This window comes from Mirounga leonina, unplaced genomic scaffold (assembly GCF_011800145.1).
Source record: "Mirounga leonina isolate KUSES-001 unplaced genomic scaffold, KU_Mleo_1.0 Mir_82, whole genome shotgun sequence".
In the NCBI taxonomy this organism is placed as follows: Eukaryota; Metazoa; Chordata; class Mammalia; order Carnivora; family Phocidae; genus Mirounga; species Mirounga leonina.
In genome coordinates, this window is record NW_023270825.1 from 3,502,593 (window position 1) to 3,511,237 (window position 8,645).

General features: G+C 46.7%; 1 protein-coding gene across 2 annotated transcripts in view; it reads right to left on the reverse strand.

The window, feature by feature from the left end:
* Positions 1–8,005, reverse strand: part of PPP2R5C (protein phosphatase 2 regulatory subunit B'gamma) — a 118,713-nt gene extending 110,708 nt beyond the window's left edge. The window contains exon 1 of one of the 2 annotated variants that reach the window (XM_034992724.1): positions 7,926–8,005. The gene's annotated coding sequence lies outside the window, so the exon portion shown is untranslated. The remainder of the gene's footprint in view (positions 1–7,925) is intronic. The other variant, XM_034992725.1, reaches the window with a different exon arrangement.
* Between the last annotated feature and the right edge of the window lie 640 nt (positions 8,006–8,645).

The window sequence follows — 8,645 nt, forward strand, 5'->3', positions numbered from 1 at the left end:
CCGGCGCTTGCTGAAAGCAAACAGACCCTGCCGCGTGTCCCGCGCCGCCCCCCAGCACCCACGAGGGTCTCAGAGTGCGCCTGCGGGGTGACTGTGAATGAGTCACCTGGAGGGACGAGCATGGCCTACGGAGAGGAAAATGACTTGGGGAGAGAGGAAGGTCACCCCCGTGACGGACAGGGCCTGGCCTCGGCCATGCAATACTTCTTCCCGTAAGCTCTGGACCACGGAGCCAGCTCTGCTCCCAGAGTGTGTGTTAGGTGAAATGAGAGAGTAGCGATTTTTGTACTATTTTAGTTTTTAACCCTGTGTGTTTCGACTGCCAAAACAAATAAAGGTAAAATGTCGAAAAAGGAAGATGGGAGGGATGTTGTGTCCCTGGGTGTCCCCAGGCCCAGTCCCTCGGGAGACCGCGTGGCCTCATCCGCGTATCAGCTGCAGCTCTTTACTACTCGGGCAGTCCCGGGCCTGTGGTGAGCGGGGCCGCCTCCTCCTCGCCCCTCAATTCCCTTCTCTTCCACTGCCCCCTTCCCCTCATTGCATCCACTTCCTTCTAAATTTGGCATTTCGTATTAAGAGTGATAGCTGACAGACTTAAAATCAGTTACACTCGAATTGGAGTCATTTTGGAAGATCCTGCCAGGGTCTTAGGCCACTCTGTCCATCTGAGCTTCCTGTGAAGGACGTGTTCTCTAGCTGCTGTCCAGTGGCTACCAGCCACGTTCAGCTCCCACGCACTCGAAACGTGGCTCGTATGACTGAGGAGCTGAATTTCTAGATTTAATTTGATTTTCATCCATTTCAAGAGCCACATGTGGCTAACGGCTAGCCTCCTCCAGGCATTCTGGTGTTCCCACTGGGCAAGAACAGCACGCGCTCAGAGCTACCACCCCTTTAGAGCCATGCTAAATTTCATCTTAATCAAATATTTAAAATGAAGGAAATCCAGGGTCCTCAAACTAATTACCGCCCCCCCCCCCCCATTGGATTCTGGCCTTGTCCTCTCACTCCCCCAGGTGGAGAAAACAAAGATGACAGCATGGCTTGGATTTGGATCTGGATCTGGACAGCAGGGCTTTCCTGCAGTCGTCCTTCCCAAACCTCACCAGAAGCAGGGCCCCGGAGAAGTCTTCGCTGAACATGACACACCGACGGGAAGGTGCAAGATCATTACCTACAACGTTGTGTCAAACCAGACACCGTCGAGCCCTGACCTTGGTGGGCACCCGATGTTTTAAGGAAACGCTGGGGACTTTTTATAGTTGAAATCTTTCACATGAATTTTCCCTGTGACTTGGGGAAGTATCACTGTGATTCATGTTGGTGGCAGGCTGACTCACGCGGCAGATGCAGGTGGAAAGCTCCCCACCCTGACATGCAGGGCTAGAGGCCTGCACTCACTCCGCAACTGCTCTAACAGGGGAACTCTGTGCTTCTTCCATGAACGGGAACACTTGATAAATTATTTCATGTAATTCACTGAACTCTTTCTAGAATTATGTATCATGTAACGGAGCTTTTCCTGAAGAGGGACAGGAGTGGTGACTACTCCCATCTGCAACACACACCCTAGCTCCAACACGCTTTCTGGGGCTCTGTAATTTAATGGTGATCCTGTGTCTGCTTAGGTGCTTTAAAGCATCTGTTTCCACTGGTTGGGGTCTCTACAAGAAACATGCTCCACCTTGTTCCATGTCTTCAGCAGCTGCAGGGTGTGATGGATGGCGGGCCAAGTTACTCCCAAGTCTACCGAATGCCCATGAACAACAGGTGGGACACTTCGTGAATAACAGAAATGGTCAACACTCGGGCGCCTGGGTGGCTCAGTTGGTTAAGCGACTGCCTTCGGCTCAGGTCATGATCCTGGAGTCCCGGGATCGAGTCCCGCGTCGGGCTCCCTGCTCGGCGGGGAGTCTGCTTCTCCCTCTGACCCTACCCCCTCTCATGTGCTCTCTCTCAAATAAATAAATAAAAAATCATAAAAAAAAAAAGAGTTATACAACAGATTTTTTGCTGTGGGGGAGGGATTGACACCCCTAATCCCCGTGCTGTCCAAGGGTCAACTGTATATGTATGTTCTACTGAGAAAAATTCCCAAAATAAACGCAAAACAAAAATTAAAAAGCACAGGGCGCCTGGGTGGCTCAGTTGGTTAAGCGACTGCCTTCGGCTCAGGTCATGATCCTGGAGTCCCGGGATCGAGTCCTGCATCGGGCTCCCTGCTCAGCAGGGAGTCTGCTTCTCCCTCTGACCTTCCTCCTTCTCATGCTCTCTGTCTCTCATTCTCTCTCTCTCAAATAAATAAAATCTTAAAAAAAAAAATTAAAAAGCACAAAATATCATATTGGAAACCTTATTTTTAAAGGGAAATCCTATTTTGAACTGCTTTAATTAAAATAAGATTCTATGGTGGTACATCTTACCACTGACCTCTGGTGCAAAGCAAAACCAAAACCAAAACCCCTCTTCTTAAAACTTTCACAGGACATTAGAAAAAGACCCAAGTACCATAATCTTCTGTTTTAGTCCACTGCTATTTATTTAGAACAGATTATACTGAAAGAAAACTCTGCATCAAAATTTCCTTAGAGGATCAAAAGATAAAGAAATAAGAGAGATCTTCCCCCCCTTCTAATTTACCGTATCAGAAAACCCAGCGAGCTAATTGATTTGACGCTGTCCTTCCTGAGCACTTTTAAAATCCACCAACAAACACTTCTGGCCTCCAGGTCCTCACGTACATGGCAAGGGCAAAGAAAAATCAAGTTAAATTGCTGTCCTCGAGTACTTAATCTAGTTAGGGAGGCGAATCGAGGTAAATAAAAGTCGTCCAAAGAGTATAAATGATAAGTAACTGCTGGAGCCAATAACTGCTATTCAAATTTAAAAGATGGAAAAAAATAGGGGCCAAGATAGTGAGAAAAGCTTCCCTTAAATTTCAGAATGAACCTGCATTGGAGCTAAGACGACGAAGGGACTAAGATGGGACAGTGAAGAGCATGGGGAGGGTATTCCTCAAAGCAAGGTCTGGGGACCCCTAGGGGGTCCTGTAGACACTTTCTGGGGTCCGTGCTTTTATGAGAACACAAAGCCACGATTTGCCTTTGTAACCATCATTAGGTCAATTTTTCACAGGCTACAAGGCATAGGATAGCAACAGACTGAATGCAGGAGCAGACTCCAGGAGCCAGCTAGCTTCTATTAAGCCAGACATTAAGGAATTTGCAAAAACATGGTGCAATGCCATATTTCTCAGTGAATTTTTGTGACTAGTTATTTCTCATAAAAACATGCTACTTACGTTAACATGTATTGGGTAGTGGTACTATTAAATGAATTAATATTTTAAAAAATTTCAGTTTTAATTTCTAGTAAGAAAAGTTATCAGCTACAACTGACCTAAATAAAAGCTCTTTGGGATCCTAATTTTTAAGAGCATAAAGGGGTGCTGATGCTCCTTTGGTCTGAACACTGCTAAAGGAGAATGGGTGGTAGGCATGATTTGCAAGCAGACGTACATACTTTGTGGAGGAGTCTTTCTAGAGCAGTGGTCTCACCGGAGGCCATTTTGCCCTGCAGGAGACGTTTGGCAATGTCTGCAGACATTTTTGGTTGTCAGTACTGGAGGGGGTGTGGAGCCACTGGCATCTAGTGGGGAGGGCCAGGTGCACAGACCACAGGGCAGCACCGTGGGGAAGCATCTGGTCCACCCGTCAACAGCGTTGAAGGTGGGGTGCCGGCTCAGGGCAGCGGGTCTCGCTTGGGAGGCACTCAGGGTCTGCTAAGCGCCCAGCTAGTCACACGGTCACATGGAAGAGGAGCGAGCGCTGGGAAGGGACGGGAAGCTCACAGAACCTGCTCCTAACTCACATGCCCTCCAACTCACAGCTGATTATCCCCTCTGCAGAGCCTCCATCCTTCCTGAACACCAGGGCGCTAAGCAAAGACGATGCAGAGTGGCTGGGAAAGTGGGGCCAAGACATGGTGATCAAAAGCAGGGAACTCACCCCTATGTAATAGTCACTTAGGGATTTCAAAAAAAAAAATGTAAAGTACGGGTCCTCTGGGTCCTGAGTTTCACTGGAGTCCAGTTTAGGGTTGTGTGCAAAAAAAGCAGGAGTGGCAGGGGAGGCCCCCAGTGGTAGCTCGAGTTCAGAATTCAGCCTGCAAGACAGTGGCTTTGGTGTTTTGGGGGAGGGGAGTTGGGGACTCTCATCTCAGGAGGTGATAATCACAGCCGCCTCCCCAGGAAACACACCTACCAACAAACCACTTCCAGTGTCCTCCAACACTCAGGTTAAAATTCCTGCTACACAGCCGAGTGACTAGAATGTCAAATTTTCTCAAAATATACTTTTCACAAAAATGTTATTTCTGTTACCATGTAACGGGTTATTTTTAAATGAACTAGTATTTTTGAAATTTCAGGTTTAATTTCTCAAACATGACTCCACCAGCTACACCTGTGGGACCTCAGCAAGCCTGGCTCCCTGTCTCTGCAACACCAAGGTGGGCTGGAGGGGATGTAAAGGGACAGATTATAGAGAGAAAAATGTTATGACTAAGGGCAGAAGGTGTCTAAAATAAGCTAACAAGTTGGAGAGAACCATTCAGCTTTCTTTTCAGCAACAGATATTATGTCAGAGTTGCCGTAGAGATTTCAAACAAAACTAAGCTGAAGCAGGATATGTAACATACGTGACCAGAGAACAGCGCTCAAAACAACCTTTAATGTGCTTAAAACAAATCACTTTACAGAGAGCATTAACACTTTTAAAAACATAACTTTGGACACAATATACAAATTAAAACAGCTACTATAAAAAAACACCATGGCATGGTCTCATCTTCCAAAACGGACTTTAGCAATCTCTGAGCGATTGATGAAGATTCTAAATATTATGGCCTAGTTATGTCTGCACAGCTTTGAAGGTGACACTGAGGACAGTTGCTCAGAGTTCCCTCTGTCAGTCTCCCGAGTACCCAGGAGCCCACCTGCAGCCTCGCTCCTTAAAAGTGTGCCACGAAATAAACCCGTAAGTACTGGGCAGAAACTTTTGTTTCCAGGACACACGTGGATAAGTCAAATGTAAACATCCTATTTGAAAGAGAATAAAACAAACAAAAAAATACCAATACACATCATTCAAGGAGCAGAAATTTCTAGAAAAATGTGCACAGCAGCAGTTATGACCTTTAATGGTATTTGGTTACATCGGAAGATATATTCTGCCGTACATCTCGCAGGGAAAACTTCTTTCAAGAGGGGTCATGCCTAATCTATCACACAGCGTTCAAAATGGTCAAATCTGAAACTCCCCATGTTTTTAGAGGTGAGGAAACAGGGCCATGGAAGTTAGGTGACGTCACTTAGGGCACTCAGGAGTCAGCATTTTTACTATCTACTCCCCAGGTTAAAATACTTTCCTTTCTACTGCTCTATCCTTTACTGCAGGACTTCATCTTCTTTACCAAAAACCCCGTGCCATCAAATATTCCTTTGTTTTAACCAAAAACTGTTCTGCAGTATAAGCCACTGTTCCTTTGTTTTCCATGAGGCTGGTTTATAGCCAGCCAGGATTTTAGTATAAGGACCTTTTCCAGTCTTGAAGTGGTGTGTAAAGTCAACCAACCATGGGCCAAGTTCTTTTTACGTGTTCTCTGTTGAGATGATTTCCCAAGCCTGGCCACTCTGCCCCGGATGGACACCTGTTCTGCATGCCCCTCAGGCTGGGAAGTCCCAGATGGGGGTAACTGCCCCAACACAGGCGAGTTCACAGGCTGACCCCAGCAAGAGCCGGCTGTGAAGGTGACAGGACATTGAACGGGTCTGAAAGGCAGCACGGGCATAGCAGTCCTATTTGAACGGTTCAGGTTACAAGTATTCAAGTTCAGAGGAACGTTGACAGGAGAGGAAAAGAGTGCACAATGAGGGTTTCATGCACCTGGGTGGGTCAACCGTATTTGGTTAACTGGGTGGAACCAGAGGTGAAGAAGCAAGATGAAGACTGAGGAGGGAACCGACAATGAACAAAGTGAGGCTCAACCCAAAGTTCAGATGAACTCAAGTGCCTCAGTCTGTACTCCTGCAAAATAATTTACACAGTGATCTGCCAACTGTCATGCTTAATATGCCATGTTGCCTCTGGTATCCTTATGAGGAAGTAGTGAAGGGCCCACCATTTCAGTATTTTTCGGTGGTAATTTCAAGCTCTGTAGCTCCAGCTCTTAGACAGTAGCACTAGAAAAAATACAAAAAGACAAGTGGGGCATCACACTCAGGCACTGCAGGCCACACCTCAAGAGTCTCAAGCAACTGACAGTCTAGGAACCCAAACCACCTTAAAAACACATACTTTACGTACTAGCGGTTTGTTATGTCTAAGTTAACTGATAGACATTGCAGGTTCAAACTTAACATTATCCATCCTCATAGTCAGGTTCTTTCTGCTAAAACGGGAATAAATGAACCATACACACGGATATTCTTTGTCACACTAATGGTAAGAGGAGACAGGTGTGTGAGCAAGAAAGGTTTGGGGGAGCACTGGAAGCCTTAGCAGTTTTAATGAAACATCAGTAAACAAAAGGAAAGAAAATGCATACACCCTTGCAGAGTGACTAAATTTCATTTAAATCAATTTAGTCAAGAAAGTGACACAGAAGGAAGCAAGTCAAAAGCAAGAATACCACAGTAAAACGTGACTATCCGCTATAAAGACAAGGCAGAGGAAGACTGGTACCAATAATCCCCAACTACTGATATTTAAGGAACCTTTTGGATATCTGCTTTTTGCTTTGGGGAGGGCAACATATCTGCTGGAACAAACCACCTGCTGAAGAGGAGGGAGGCTTAGAATGCACCAAATGATAAGGAAAAGATATCCCCCCCCAGGGCTTAAAAAAAAAAAAAAAAGGCTACTGCCTATAATCACCAGTTAACTGTGTTTCCCCAGACAACACTGAACTCATTCTAATTTGACTTACAGGAAGGGGTCTGACACTTGGAAATTAATGTCATCTGTGATAAGACTGGGGACCTGGATGATCCAGCTCTGGAGAACGTGACACTGCAATCAAGTTGCTTCTCGACGACCAATGATCCAAAAGGGCCTACTATTAGCTCAGCCTGGGTCCAGACAGCTCCTGAATCCCTAGCCTGCGGGGCTCTAGTTCAACTACTCACAAGGAAGAAAAGGCAAAGGCAAAGTGCTGGCAACTGCAAACATTCTCAAAGCACAACTGTGCCAAGGAACGCCATCAACCCCACCAGGTAGACCCCGTCCTCACGGAGCCTTCCGGCTGCTCTTCAAGAGCCCAAAGTTGAGAAGCAGAAGTCGTCAGAACTGGCCAACGCAGAGAAAAAAACAAGTGAACGATGATAGAAGATTGTATAAAAATACCCAAACTAGCTAAACTGAGAGGTACCAACACCCCTGGGGAAAGAGGCTGTGGGAATCAGACATCAGCAAAGGAGCTAGTGTGAGACCCAAGCAGCAAAGACAGCACCAGGCAAGCAGAGGTGATAGAAGGAGGAGCCACTGAGAGGGAGGGACCTGACCTGGCCGCTGGCTTGCCAAGGAAGGAAGGATCTGAAAGCTAGAAGGAGCATGAACAACTGTGGTGAAACCCGTCTCTGCAGGAGGGCGGCTAGATTTGAGATTTGGGGGGGGGGGGTTACGAACTTAAAATTACCAGCTGCACAGACACAACTTCCATAACCACATCTGTATTTTCCCAGACTGAAATAATAAAAACCTAAAGAACTAAAATTTCAGGTTGTGAAGGAGACTCGGAGAAAATATCACGCAGGGAAACATTCTAGAAGAGCCTGGTTTTCACCACGCTGTTTTTCTGCCCTTAGTTAAAAGGTGTTCATGAAAAAAAAAAAAAAAAACGGAAAGGGAATATATGAGAGCAGTTACCTCTGATTCTATTATGTCTTGTCCTTCTTTTGAACTTTTTCCACTTTTCCCTGCTTTTGGTGATTCCTGGGAAACATCAAGCAAATCAATTAGGCTTCTCAATTTTTAGACTGCTAAACATCAGATAAACCAAAATGCAGTTTTAAGACGGATTTACACAATTTAACCAGAACTTCTGATAATTTTAATCAGTATCACCAAGAAATTCTGCCTCACGTTATTTAGAGATACAACACTGCGAGGCGACACCCCTACCCCCCAATTCAGGTACTCCTTGTTTTCTTGATGTGTATTTGGCGTTGAAAACTTCAAGCAGAAACAGATAAACCCACATTCACGGTACTCTGGGCGTTTTGATGGATCCACATGGCATCCCTTTCTGGCCTCCCACCGTAAACCCCGCGAGCCGGGATTTCTGGGGTGATTCTGAGATGCTACGAGCTCCACCTGGAGCAGAAACGTACCGCTCCCCCCGCCCCCCCCAAATGCAACGCAGCACTCACAGCCATCACCGCCGCCACCCAGGATGATAACAGTATTTCGGAGCCCCAGAGCGTCCCCCAGGAGAGCTGACAATTCTTCACCAGCGTGAAGCGGGGTCCATTCGCTCCCCTTCCCCCGGCCGGGGTCCCTCCAGGCGCCTGCAGCCCCCCACCCCTCAAGCCCGTGCCCAGGCTTCTGCGAGGCTGGGTCAACTACCTCCGCGCCCGCACCTGCCCC